The sequence below is a fragment of the Silurus meridionalis genome, chromosome 3 (assembly GCF_014805685.1).
Source record: "Silurus meridionalis isolate SWU-2019-XX chromosome 3, ASM1480568v1, whole genome shotgun sequence".
In the NCBI taxonomy this organism is placed as follows: domain Eukaryota; kingdom Metazoa; phylum Chordata; class Actinopteri; order Siluriformes; family Siluridae; genus Silurus; species Silurus meridionalis.
Window position 1 is genome coordinate 23,214,246 of NC_060886.1, and position 14,958 is coordinate 23,229,203.

At 43.0% G+C, this 14,958-nt stretch overlaps 1 protein-coding gene across 4 annotated transcripts in view; it reads right to left on the reverse strand.

Moving 5' to 3' along the window:
* hdac4 (histone deacetylase 4) overlaps nucleotides 1-14,958 on the reverse strand; it is a 165,824-nt gene that overhangs the window by 130,323 nt on the left and 20,543 nt on the right. The gene's annotated exons all lie outside the window — the stretch shown is intronic.

The following is a 14,958-nucleotide window of genomic DNA, read 5'->3' on the forward strand; positions in this document are numbered from 1 at the left end:
TCAGGTCGCAGATAAGTGCCCTCTGCCCCTGAAACAAAAGCAAAAAAAAACCTGGCGAGGTCAGATAGGTGAAGAGAAGAGTTGAAGCAGCTTTACTAATCTAAAAAGCTGGTGGAATGGGCTGATTTCAAGTCGCGAAAAAATGTTCTTGCGTGCCTGCTTTACTGTATGAATACGTTTGTGACGTTTGGTGCGTTACGCAGCGGGCATTCGTGTGTCTGTACATTTACACACGGCGAAGTTATGGACTTTCTCCCGCCTGCAAGGTGATCGTTGTTTTTTTTTTTTTACCTGCAAGGTGTTTTGCCAATAAGAGCCACCAGAATAACTTCAATGCTCCTGAATTCTCTGGAGAATGAATGATAATTACAGTAGCTGGCTTAATATAGCACTCAAAAATCTGCCGTTGGGTGAGAAGCCTATGATGTATTGTTTTTCATACTCGTCACGTTGTTCGGCAAGTCCTTACTTCCGTGAATGTGGGCGGAGTCCGCCTGGAACAGACGACGCCCACGAAGCAGGAAAGTTCCAAATGATAGGCAGTGATTCGTCTCTATTCCAGGGAACAAACTGCGTCAGTGAAATGACCGCCACGGCATAACGGCACCAGCGTTTTGTTGTTTTGGTTGTTTTTCCCCCCCCTTTAAACTTGTTAGTTCATTACTAGAGATTCAAAGCACTTTTGTACGTCGCTCTGGATAAGGGCGTCTGCTAAATGCCGCAAATGTAAATGTAAATGTTAGAACGGTGACTTATGTAGGTCAGTGACGGTAAAAACGTGTTTACGTGAGAACTGCTAACTTGCAAGAAACCGTGCAGGAAAGATGAGAAGGATCTAGAAAGGGCTGTTGCCTGTGCTGGTCGAGAAAGTGCACGCAAGCTGCAGGTGAGCAAAAGCTCTCGAGGCCGGGGTTTAAAAGGCATCTTCAGCGGAGTGTGTGCGCGGTGTATAGAAACCACTCGTGTGAGTGTTATCTTGCAGGCGCACGTGTTCTTCTTCCAAACAGAAACAAAGACGTCCCGTTGATGCCGTCCTTTTTGATGTTTTAAAAGCAACGTGGCTCTAATTGATCGAATTAAAGCAATATTATTGGAGCGATCTGTCTGCGCAGCTCGGCAAAGGTTGAGGGAACACTTTCATCTTGTTGATTTGGCCGTGGGGCTGATTATTGGGAAAGGTCACGAGCATCGCGACTCGTGGTGGTGGTGGGGGGCTTGGGGGGCCACTGACTGTCCGCTTAAATACACACAAACGAGCTGGCGGATACGCAAACATAAAGAAAGAAAGAAATCTCAGCCGCTTCCGGCAGTGACGGGAACAGCCTACGCAGGCCTCCTGCTGATTTCTATCGCCATGCAAATGTCACCTGTTGATCTCCCTACTTGTATTCGCTACAATACAATATTAAGAATGCAGACGTGATCTATCTGTAACATTCCTGCTCCCTGTGTCATGGCTCATTCATGCCCGGCCTAAATGTCACTGGGTGAAGCGGTGCTGCTGTTTGAATTCGGCAAACATCTTTCAAAGTTGCATCAAAAACGTCATCCGATTGTGTTTAAAAAAAAAAAAAAAAGAAAAGAAAAGAAAAAAAAAAACCAGTAACAAACGCCATATTTTCCAAGAAACCTGTGGGTTGGCGAGTAGCGTGGTGTCAACTAGCAGCACAAACTTTTTCCATTCACACGATCTTAAAATAAAACTACTGACAGGTTTAACTATCGTGTATCCGTACAGCAGGGTTCTCGACCCGTTACGTATATTACTGGTTGAGGCTATGAGCCATGGACAAAAGTATTGGGACACCTGACTGTTCCAGCCATATGTGGTTCTTCCCCAAACTGTTACACAAAGTTGGTACAACTGTTTACAAGGTGATCTGCAATAGAGTTTAGACCTCAACCCTTTTAACACCTTTGGGATGAATGTGAACACTGACTGCACCCCAGACCTCCTCACCCTACATCAGTACCTGCCTTTACTAAACACCCTTGTGGCTGAATGAGCACAAATCTCCATTATGGTTTATCTACAACCTTTTTCCCAGCTGCTTGTGAACATACTTTGTTACCAAGTGCAACATATTTCCAGTGTGTGTGTGTGTGTGTGTGTAATAAATATCACCAAACAACACAGTAATAAAGCACCATGAAATATTGGGACCTAACAAACATCTATAATGAATCTCTGAAACGATGCAAATCCTCAAATGTGGGAAGTGCATTTATCTCTTTGTTTGGTATAAGAAAAAGTTGTTCTCCCTCAAGGAGATTTTGGGATGAGGTACTAGTAATCACCTTACAAACCCGGCCCTTGTTTGTTTTTTTCTCCAGGTAGCGCATCCAGGAAAAACCTGATATATTCCGCAAGTGATTGGTCCGTTTGAAAGCGACAGGATCGTACGGAGCACAGACAGTGCGCCCTTCGCTTAAATTGCTTTGTAAGCACTGGCACTGGCGGTGCACCGTTTGCGTTTTCTTCATGCCAATTACAAAGCTCACACCCATACACACGTGCAGGTACATGACATCTCCTGAAAACATGCCAAGCACTAACGACAGTTTATTAGGATGGAAGCAATGGAAACAAACAGTGGTGGTCTAAATAGTGGTTCTGCTTACAGGGGGTATATTGAGGACTGTTAAAAGAGTACCATGTTACATCTGGCTACAGGAATCTTTGAAGCTCGAGCCCTTTCCTGCATGCTGGTTAAATGTGTGGCTGCCTGACGTGGCCTGCTCTTGTGTGTTCCCATAATGCTGCAGTGTGCCTCATCAGGAGCCACCGTGCTGCTCTGCTTCAGCTCCTCGGAGAAGCTCAAACGCGGGCAGACCTCTTGATGTGTGTTAGCCACAGCTATAAAACAGCCTCTTTACTGCCGTGTCCACAGCCATTGGGAGACAAAGTTGAAATGCTGTTAACTTTGTAATTAGCGGCGTTTTCCGCTGCTTGAGGTTTTGTGGCCCTGGCTGCGAGTTCGCCTGCGAATTTCTCTCCAGACCCCTTACAGACGAGCGACGCGACTGTCCGTGAAAAGCAACCTTTCGGCTTATTAAAATGTATCGTATTTGGAATGCACCCCATGTTCCGGGTTGCCAAAAGCTCAGCTCAAACGGCGCGAGTGTGACTCGGATGAGATTAGTCAAATTAGATATTACCAACAAAAAAAAAAAACTAAACGAAAAAAAAAAATAATAATCCACGAGCGAGACAAAGGCATCATACAAATCAGCATAGAAATTACCCTGACGGAATTTCCATTATGCTCTGAAGCTTTGTTTAGGTTCGTCCCTCTCGCTTTCCGCCTACAAATCTGTTTCCATTGAGAAGAATTTTCCAGAGCAGTCAGTGAACAACAGCACTGATATTTTTGTGACCTTACAGAAATCGTTACTTTGAACATCACAGAGTAAAGACCTAAAAATAAATGTTAATACAGTGGTTTCCCCTCAAGTCCCTTAGTTTAAATGAAATAACGACACAAATATACACACGTATCTGTACGCATCTTATTAGATCTTATCAAAGGACGATACTATAATAATGAAACGTGGAGATATTTTAGTCAATGTGCAGCTTGAATAGCAGATTTTACTTTTAAATTTACAGATTCACTGTCCTCTAAAAATAACTCAACATACAGATATTATTGTCATATCTTATTCATCAGGTTCATGTTTTTGTCTGCTTTTTAGGACCATATAAATGTGTGTTTCTTGTATTAGAGCAGTTAAAATTTGGTACTTTTAACACATTTCTCTCATACTGACCACTGGATGTTCAACATGGTAAAGAACTCCCTGAGGATTTGAGAATTAATATTGTCTTCACAAAGATGCCAAGGCTTTAAGAAGATCAGGAACACCCTGAAACTGAGGTACAGTACAGTAGCCAGGGTCATACAGAGGTTTTTTTTCCACTCGGAACAGACCTCACAAGGGTCCATTAAAAAAAGTTGAGTCCTCGTGCTGTGCATCAGCTGCAGAAACTGGCTTCAGAAAACAGACTCATGAGTGCTGCAGCATTGCTTTAAAGATCGCAGAAACAGAAGGTCCACCTTTCAATGCTCACCGGACATCGTTCTAGAAGGAAGCCTCTTCTGAAGCTGGAAGAAGAAGAAAGCCTGCAAACAGTTTGCTGAAGACAACCTGTCCAAGAGCATGGATTACTGGAACCATGTCCTGTGTTCTGATGAGACTAAGATAAACTTGTTTGGCGACGCCCTGGTGAGGAGCACAAAAAAATCGTCTCTTGCCTCCAGTAAAGCATGGTGGTGGCAGCATTATGGTCTGGGGCTGCATGAGTGCTGCTGGTACTGGAGAGCAGCAGTTCATTAAAAAAACATGGGTTTCAACATGTACTGTGACATTCTGAAGCAGAACAGGAACTTTGATGCTGAAGCTGAAGATGATGGAGTGGCCAAGTATGTCTCCAGACCTGAACCCTATTGAGCACCTGTGGGGCATCTTCAAGCGGAAGGTGGAGAAGCGGCTTGTGTCGAACATCCAGCAGCTCCGTGATGTCATTATAGAGGAGTGGAAGAGGATCCCAGCAACAACCTGTGCAGCTCTGGTGAATTCCTCACCCAGGAGGATTAATGCAGCGCTACATAACAATGGTGCCCACACTAAATATTGACACTTTGGACACAGTTTTGATATTCACTTAGGGTGTACTCACGTCTGTTATTTAGACAATAATGGCTGTATGTTGAGTTATTTTTAGAGGACAGTAAATCTGTACTGCTGTACAAACTGCACAGTGACTAAAATATACCCAAATATCTATCGTATTGTCCCTTGAGAAGATCTAATGAAATAGTTGCTGAAATGTGAGGGGTGCACTAGAATTCTATTGCTTATCTTGCGGATGGTCAGGCTTTATTTACCAACCTTTAGTTTCACAGACTGGCCATTTTATATAATCCCATGTTGGCACCTTTGTTACAAAACAAACACAACTGGTCATTAGAGAGGCAGTGACTCCTACGATGGGAGAGTGGCTCTCAGTCATGACCTAATTCAGTCATGTACAAGAAGGAAAATAATCATTAAAAAAAAAAAAATCATAATAAATCAATAATGAGATAAACTCAGTATTCATGATGCATTTCAAAATTTTAAAATCAGGTCAAGAATCAGTAACCATTCAAAAAACAAAAAAAAGGGCTCTAACAGCAGAACACCATATCGGGATCTACTCTTATCAAACAAGAACAGGAATCTAAGAATACAGTGGGCACTGACAGAACACAATCATCATCCAAGCTTTTTAACAATCAGAGATGCTTTGAAGCACACCATGTCTGTGTGGGTATTTGAGTTACCCTGCAGGCTCGAACCCACCTGGTTATTATCCTGTGACCTCACGTCATCGTCACTGTTTGTTTTTCCACAACATTCGGTGTAAATTCTAGAACTGTTGTTTGTTTAAAGTTCAGAAGTTATTTAAATACTCTGACCAGTGTCGACACTTTCCCCCGTATTGGGATGTTTGATCACTGCGCTTCTGCTACATGACTGGCTGATCGAATGGCTGCATAAACGTCAAGGTGCATGTGTTCCTACTGAAGTGGATAGCAAGTATATAGTAAATACCATTTCCTTCAAAAGACTGAGAGTCGGTAATGACTTATTTGTAGAGCAAAGCAATAACCCTCGCGACGTGTACATGATTTATTCCAGTCGTATTACCGTCCTTCGGATATCTCGAGATCAAATTTCACTTCAGCCTAATACGTAATGTGAAAGCAAATTTTGCAAATGCAGACTTTCCATTCAAATCCGTGCGCCTTAGCGCTTTACATAGAAACGTGTTACTTTTTTGCGCGTCAGCAGCTTGTTTTACGATTCAATTTAAATAGAATCAACAACCGTATCAACTAACTGAAGTGATTAATCAAGGCATTAAATCTCATTTCTTGAAGCTGCAAAAAAAAAAATAAATGAGAGAGAGGAAAAAAAAAGAAAAGAAAGGAATCAAACCGCTGAGTGAATTTTCTGAAGATGAGTGCTCGCTGAACATTCCGTATCGGTTTCTTGCTCTGAAATCTAATAGCCTCCGAGATAAATGTGATGCCGAACACTACCCACAAACTTTTCATGAATTATTCAAAACCATCTGCTACCCAACTAGAGCTGAAAAAGGGGATTTGGGGAGACTCGGAGTCTTTGTGCTCCTGTCGTCCTGAGGCCTCAATTCCCTCTCGCTCGGGTTTCGGCCTTACTGTTCATGTTTTACAGAACTAAACTCTCTGCATGTTCCAGGTAGTTATAAAGAACTGTAACCAGCTAAGACAATACTTCATGTAGCATGTAGCCAGGGATTCACAGGGACACTCAGCCACCCACTCACCCGCTGACCAAAGGCCCTTCGTGAGGTTTAATCAAACAAAGCATGTTGCTCAATTGGCACTTGCTTGAGTCTGACATAATCTTAAGTATTTGCCCAGACCATGACCATCCTGAAAACCAGGCCTTGGTTCATGGCAGATTAAACAGCCCAGAGAGGTCCATGGCCAGATCTCCTCTAATAAAATCTGGGTGTTAAATAAACGACACCGTGGAGCTCAGAGGGCCTGTGGAGCTCTAACTAGCTCTGGCCTGGCTTCAGTCGCTGCACAGCCTGTCTCTGTGTTTATGTTCGAAGCAGGGGAGTTGCCTTCATGACGATTTATTGACGCAAGATCCCCTCGGTTGTGCCTGCCAGCAATTAATCACGGCGGGAGAGGGGCTTGTTCAGGCAAAGGCCTGAGAAAAAGAGCGTAAGCTCGACAAAGCTTAAGCCAGGCATGAAACCTTGCAAAATCAGTGCAACACATGTTCTCTCGAGGCAGGATCACCACCCGACAGGACGGGCCTGCCCGCAATCTCACCGATGCTGCAATCCTGAACAAAACCACGGGTTTATTCGTGAAAAGAAAAGTACCTCGCCCTACAATCGAAGGCTTTTGAAAAAAGGAAATGTCTAAAGTAATGTTTGCGTTTTAAATCATGTCTGTTCGGCTGTCGGGGCAGCTGTCCACATGTGAGGCAATCTGAAATCTCATTCCAACATTAACTGCTATATAAACTCACCCTGGACACCAGTGAGTAATGCGTCCTGCTGGGCTTCCTGCTCGACTTCCCATTGCTGAAGGCTTCGCACTGAAGGATTGTCCATAGGAATTTGATTTAATGCTAATAACGAGAGTGCTGATGGTTGAGAGCGGACACTGATAATCAAGCAGCTGCTTCTCCTACAGATCCAGAGTCCTCAGGTCCATCATGAGCTCGGGTTAATACCCTGCAGTGGCCTCCCACCACCTGAAAACACCCATGATCCAATGTGGTGCTTTATCTATTTATATGTTTTTAAGTATCTGCATGCAACTGCACAAAAAAATTATAAAACCTTCTGGACTTTCAATAAGCCATACTGATCAACTCATGGTGTAGACCCTTTAACCCTCCACTTATACTGTATACCCGTTTACCTCCAACTTGTTTCCTGTACCCTTCTACCATCTACATATTGGATACCCTTTTACAAACAGATTGTCCCGTGTACCCTCTGCTCATGTCTCATATTTGAGCACCAGATGTCCTCTTCCCAGTGGGTCTTGTCCTGATTACTGCTTTTTAGACTGGAACCCTGAATTGGCGTCGTATCAGACTTCGGATTCATATCGGATCGAGTACTTAACACTAAAGCCTGCTTCTGTTGCTTCCCCATAACTTAGCAACAGAAACTCGTGGAGAGCAGATCAGTGACCGAGAGGACGTCAGTGCTATCTCTAATATCCGAGCTGCATGGAAAACCGTGAAAAGGACTAAGACGTCCTCATGCTTTTCAAATTACTCTGTTGTTTTTTTAGGGTGGAGTATGACATTGTATCTTGCTCTCCAGACTACCAGGGAGAGGGCAAAAACACATAATGACTTAATGAGAGATGAAAAATAATGGCTAAAAATGAAAGTGATTAAAAGATTGTTCCAGTACAATGTGGCTTTTTTGGCTCGCAGGATGGCAAAGTGCCCGGGATCATCTATTGCATGGTTGTACAAGTGGAGCCACCCAATAAATAATTGGGCTATAAAATTCAGGGCTAAACAAATGTGGGCAAAACCTATACCATGGAAACCGAAGCACACACATTTCCAGCCAAAATCGCATGATTCAAATTCCTAAGGACGTACAAGGCGTGCGTCCAATCCACACTGCAGACTCCAAAACAGCCGAAAGATCAGATAGCGGAGTACTATTATTACATTATGATTACAACCCAAAAAAAAAAGAGAGAGACACAGATATTCTGAGTTAAAGCAGCGTGAATTGTATTTATAGGGGACAGACTGGATGTTTCCGCGGTTCAAACCCGTTCACCCTATAAACAGATCTCATTTTTCAATGAGTATCATAATCGTATAATATCCTCCCCTCCTGTTTTCCAATCCCGATCAAAACAATAGTAGAACGCTTTATGCGTGAACACTGTCCTAATTAGAACATGAGCCCATTAGTAATAAATGGAAACCTGGTTAACTTTTGAACTGAAAAACCTTCCGACCAGAAAAAGACAGAAAATGAAAAAGATGATGCCCTAAAAAAAAAAAAAAAAAAAAAAAAATACTGATAATATATTCCAGGACTTTTTCCTCACCACAATGCTGCTGTTCTGAGAATATTCTTAAGACTGGAACTGAGAACCCTAAAACAGATTATAAGAAACAAAAAGAAAACTGTAGCAGAAAAATGTAAACAAAAAAAAGTCAGAACTGTTCGACTAGTGGACAATTCGAATATATCTGTCAACGTCTAAAATGCATCTGCGTTTAGTCAAATGCAACAATTGTAACAAAGCAGTTTTGCAGAAATCCGGAGGTCACTGTTGCAGTAGGAATCTCTCCGAGACTCGAAGGGTACCTAAACACGAAACGAGACCCAACCCATCCGAGTGAGAATGATCTTTAGGGTACAGACCTGTAGCGGAATAAAGACACTACCAATAGATGTTTTTTTTTCAACCAAGTGTCTATGAAATAAGGCGTTGCCTGCAGTGTCGCCTCAACTAACCGACCCTGTGCAGTCCTGCTGCTCTGAAATCTCTGTTAACATTCCTAATGCAGAGTCGCTGGGTCACTAGCTCAGTCATGCATCATTAGTGCCAAGCTTTTTTGGGGGCAGTAAAGCCTGTAGATTAGTGGCACCGACGTCAACCAGACTGTTCCAGCTAGGCAGCCCCCGCAAACTGGGACCGATAATTGCCTCCTTGAACTGGCAAAGCAGTCACTGTTGAAAGGTTTGCATCTGCTCTCCACTGGGCAACTCCAGGTGGAGGCTAAAAATCAAGGCAGAACCCTCGTGAGGAAAAGCAGAAACCGCCGATGTGTAAATGCAAGGTCTTCAGCGAGCATAAACTCGGTGGGGGAAAAAAAAAACAGCTGAACATCTAAAATGTGTGGAAACAGAATGAGGGCTCGAACAACAAGCAGTGGCGAGAACCCCGGAGCATGAGCCTGAGTGTGACTGTTTGCAGACTGGGTGGAGAGACTGTAGAGATTGCAAAGATGAACGTGTGAAGAAATGGCGCCACATCGCAGAAACGCAACACCCATAGGAGAGGCGGGGAAGATCTTCTAGCGCCGTGCGATTTCAGTGCTCTTTTAATATGACGGGATTCCAATAAAAACTGCATAAAAGACTGAGCTGTGATGTGCTCTCCGTGTCGGATCTTCCTGTATGAGCATTACTGCGTTCTGCTGATAATGGGATTTTATGAAGGAGAGATAATACGGAGATTTCTTCCTACCCAACAGCTTTGCAACTCGGTGTATGATGGATGGATGAAAGACGGGTTGTATAAATGACGCTAAATGTTAAATGGGCGCTTGCTCGAACAAACATTTCATTTTCAGTTTCGAGTAATCTGCTATGCGGTGCCTCCAATTAGTGGCTTTTCGACAAAAGTCTCGGCAGCGTTCGCACTCGGATTTCTGCCTCTGGTTGATAAACGGCAGTAAATCGTGGCACATGATTCGCTCTGATACCGCTGAGATCACCTCGTTACCGATTCACGGTTTATGATACGCGATTGTTCAAACTGGCCTGAAAATTATAACATGGCTGCGATCATAGTGAGTTTGAATAAACAGTATACGGTAGAAGCAGTGCACGTCTCATCTAGTAATTCCCAGGAGAAGGAAAAAGGATTTTAAAAAATCCTACTCGTTTTCTTAACTGTGTTCTTTTCCCGACATGGCTGCGTTCGGCATTAGGAGTAAACAAAGTTGCACTTTTAACCTTTAAACAGGTCATATTTGCTTTAGATCACTCAACATCCCGGCATATCTGCTTGTTACGTCTACAACACAAACTATACAGTTCGGTGTTTGAGGAAGAAAATATGCATCACTCATCACGTATAGCTATGTAGCTCGTGGCATACAAAGGACAGACAGTGAGGCGTCTGTGTTTTTATTTTCCCACTTTGTGTGGCTTACGGGCCAAGGCCGAAATCCCATCTCCGTCCTGTAAACTGCCGCTTCCAATGAAAGGCGAATGCAGGGTGAGCTTAGAGATGTGAGTGCACGTTTGCGTACTTAGTCGTACAATGGTGAAACAGTTTACAAGCAAGCCTTACAAAACACCCCGAAGAGATAATCGTCTACTTGTTAACAAACGTGGCGCTCTGAAACGTTATTATAATAGTATTATTAAACTCTGCGGCTATGATTGGCTGATGAGATCCCGAGTTCTTGGAAATCATGAGAAACCTGCTTTGCAAAACCCCCAAAGGTGTCAGTGCTTTAGGAGATACAATTTTCCCAGGCACCTTTCTAATCAGCATTAATGTGTAAATATTATATACACATATACACAAAAACAACACTATATTTCCCAGTTTGCTCTTATAATTCCCTCCACTCTTCTGGTAAGATGTTCCACTAACTTTTGGAATGTGCTTATGGATATTTGTGTTGATCAGGCACAAGGGTATTACAAAAGGCAGGCACTGATGTAGGGTGAGGAGAACTGGGGTGCAGTCAGCGTTCCAATTCATCCCGGAGGTGTTCAGTAGGGATCAGAGCTCTATAGCAGACCAATCAAGATATTCCTCTCCAAAGCATGTAAACTATCCAGTATCTTTAAGGAGCTCACTTTGTGCACAGGGGCATTACAGCATATTAAGTGGCGGACCGCGAGGTTATTTAGTCTCCACCACGCACTTTGAAATCATTGTTATTATTATTAAACGTACACAGCAATGCCAGGGATATAAAAAAAGAAACTAGTGTTAGCGCACAGTCACTGTGGCTTCTCCATCCCAGAAATAAGAGTCTTTAGCGTTAGCTGCTAACATAGAATTGGCTAGCGGCTAATGCTAGCAATATGGATTCTTTAGAATATACTTCATTTCTCTTCTGTATTTTACACACACACACACACACACACACACACACACACACACACACACACACACACACACACTTTAAGAGTTTGCAAAACCGTAGACATTCCAAAAGAAAAAAACATCAGTCAAGGGTAAAATAACAGCAAAAGGCATGTAATATCAGCCACAGGTGCATAAACAAAAAAGCCCCTTAAGAAGGCTGCTCTAGTTTCGGCCTTTCAGCCTTCATACTGTCCATGTGTCCGGGCAGTGATCTCTTCTCGGTTCGTTCGTGTAAGACTAGAACTGCATCGCTGTTGAGGTTTCCTGCCCTGTTTACTTTTTCCAGCAGGGGGTTAACACGTACATGTGTCCCCAGAGTCCGCTGCTCCAGCAGTACACAATGAATATGTTCTGGGCAGTGGAGTAACTCTGAAACTGAAATATTCACCCCAACAGTGCTGAAGATAAGCCTTGGCAGAAACACCCAGACACCACAGGATATTGGTATGAGGTATCAATTGGCCCCAGAAACTTCAGCGATCTGGACTTAATGTTTTGCGAAAATATCAAGAGGAGGAACTACACAATGTTCCCACGATACAAGCAACTTGAGCTAAAGCATCTTCAGTACACTGGGAGAGACATTTTACTTTTATACAGTAAGTAGCTCTTGACGATCAGCCACTGTCGTTTATTGACAGAAATTTAACAAAACAGTGGAAACAATGAAACAAAAAAGCTGGGGAAAGAAAACGCTGCAGCCCTGCTCACGCCAACATCTAATTTGTTTTAAATTCAACAAGCTGTCATTACCCATGTCAAGCCTAGTGTCGAGTATCCACAATAACAGGTGTGTGCGCTTCTTCATGGCCACTGCGTAAACCACAGATATCTAAAGTTCCGATATCGTAATACTACTGCAAACAAGATTCAAGAGTTTTTTCAAAATAGAAAAAAAAATCAAAATGGATCAATGCCAATACAAAAGATGACAGGGTTTATTTAAAATCCACAGTAACTATCTCCTCAAATACCTTTTTGCCTTATCTGAGAGGTCAAGGCTACCTGCTGTCATTTCCATTTCCCAGTGTGGCACTGAAAATAAAGGCGAAGAGGGTTACCTGAGATCAGTGAGAACAACTTCGAACCTACACGCTGTGAGCACAAAATGCTGAGCATCACACGCTAGCCCTCAAAAACAGAAAAAGAACTGGATTCATATCTGGACCTTTAAATCAAGAACGATTGCACCTTGCCTTGTTCTTATTCCTGGCGCCATTTTAAGTTTGCGTCCTCTGAAAAGTTCTTATAGACCACTTCTTTTGTCAATGGTTGTCTAAAAAAAATAAAAACTTTATTGCGCTATATGGAACATTAATAGCAGCTAAAATGTGGGAAATCTATGTAGCCTTCACGCATACCATGCACCAGATAATATACATCTTAAAATATTCTAGGGAGATGATCAGAAGAAACATGAGATCTGCCTGATGCGAGTGAACCTCAGTTCTTACAGACTTCTGTGCTCCACCCATTACATCATTAACTCAGTGCTGGATTCACACTTCTGAACACAGAAGCGTGCACGACTCGCACGCACTATCGACAGAAAAGGAAATGGCCTGCTAATGAGTTTCACATTTCTGGTCTAGACTGAGGATCTGTGAATGCTGGAGTATTGCATAAAAGTATTGGGACACCTAAAAACCAGCCATATATGGTTCTTCCCCAAACTGTTGCCACAAGGCTGGCAGCACAATTGTAGAAGATGTCTTGGGAAGCTTTAGCTCATCACTTGAACTATCAGACCCATACCTAGGAAAGGCAGGTACTGATGTAGGGTGAGGAGGTCTGGAGTGCACTCAGTGCTCCAATTCATCCCAAAGGACAATAGCAGGCCAGTCAAGATCTTCCAGGCCAAGAGTTTGGAGAAGAAACCAAATACGGATGGAAAAGTCAGACATCCCAATTTACTGATTCAAAGGCTGCGCGTGCAGATGTGTGCATGCAGCTCGACGTGGCAGAGGCATGACTCAAGAAAGTCCACAATACACTCGTCCATTCAGCGAGCAACGGGGACAAACCACATTCAGGGCCTCCGTCCCCACAAACAACTAGAAGAAAAGCCGAAACTATTCTCGAGCTGAGCTAAGACATAAAAGAAGAAAGGACAGGAGAGAGAGATCACTGCTTACAGCGATGTCCTAAAATAACCTTCTTCTTTCTCAGAGATGACAGTTGGCTGACGGCATCCCTGGCAGAGGCACGCAGACAGATCAGGCACAGATATTTGAATGGAAATCAAAAGGCTTTTCTGGCACTGCAACTCGCAGCCCCTTAAGGTCTGTCATGCGTCATTCCTGTAGCTGAGAAAGGCGAGCGTCCTCGGCCAAGGCGAACCGGTTTGTTAGGACAGAAATCTGGAGCGCAAATGAAGCGCTGCTTCGCGTGGAGCGCCCTCTGTGCTCGGGGGATGATATTACAATAACGGAGCACGTCAAGACTTTTTTCGCCTCGCAACGATTCTTTTTTTTTTTTCACAGCGCACTTCGAAAACACTCGGTACGCGCCATGCGACCTGCGTGTCGTCGGCGTTGCACGGACGTGTCCCGAGTGTTTTCGAAGTGCGGCATGAAAAAAAGAAACGGTAGCAATAAAATAAAGAGGCATTAGCACAAGACTTCACTGCAGAGATGATAGAGTGTAGATATTAGCTGCCAGCTCATCACTATCAGGGTGAGAAAGGCGGGTAGAGAGAGAAAAAAAAAAGAAAAAACAGCCAGATGTGTTACTTGCGGTTTTTGCAACTATTATTAGTATTTTGGTTCTGATGGATGTGTGGGTGCAGGTGAGAGGCATTTAACTGAATACAAAGCTGTTATTCGTATTGGATAGATGGATGGATGGATGTATGGATGGATGGATGGACGGACGGACAGACGGACAGACGGATAGATAGATAGACAAAGTTCTGAAAGGATACAAACACATATGACAGATTGTGCTTGCAGTGCACCTTTTTTTGTATGTTTTTGTTTTTTTATGCAGATCTGTTTCATTTGACTTTCGAGTGTCATGTATTGCAGGGGAAGTGTTTACAGTGTATATTTATGACATGCTGACAACGCTGCTACCTCTGGGGTTTTCCCTAGTATTTCCAGAAGCATAGTTATATATATACAAATTAATAAAAAATAAGAATCCTCTGGTTTTTGCCATGTGAACTGATACTGATGTGATTATTTGAATAATCTACAGGTGTGCAAAAAAAAAATAAATAAAATAAAAATAAAAACACAGTAAAATTGTATATTTAAACCTGATAAAAAAAGACGGCCATTTTTATGGCATACATGAGAAAAAAATTGGCTGTGCTCTCTGCTTAGGAAAGGCCTTTTCTCTCTCTCTCTCTCTCTCTCTCTCTCTCTCTCTCTCTCTCTCTCTTTCTCTCTCTCTCTCTTTCTCTCTCTCTCTCTCTCTCTCTCTCGGCATGAGCCAATCATGTGCATCTGCAAAGCTTATGTATGCAGAAGGCGGCGAATAGCTCTTTCCACCAAAAGTTTCTCATATTTTCCTGTTGGTC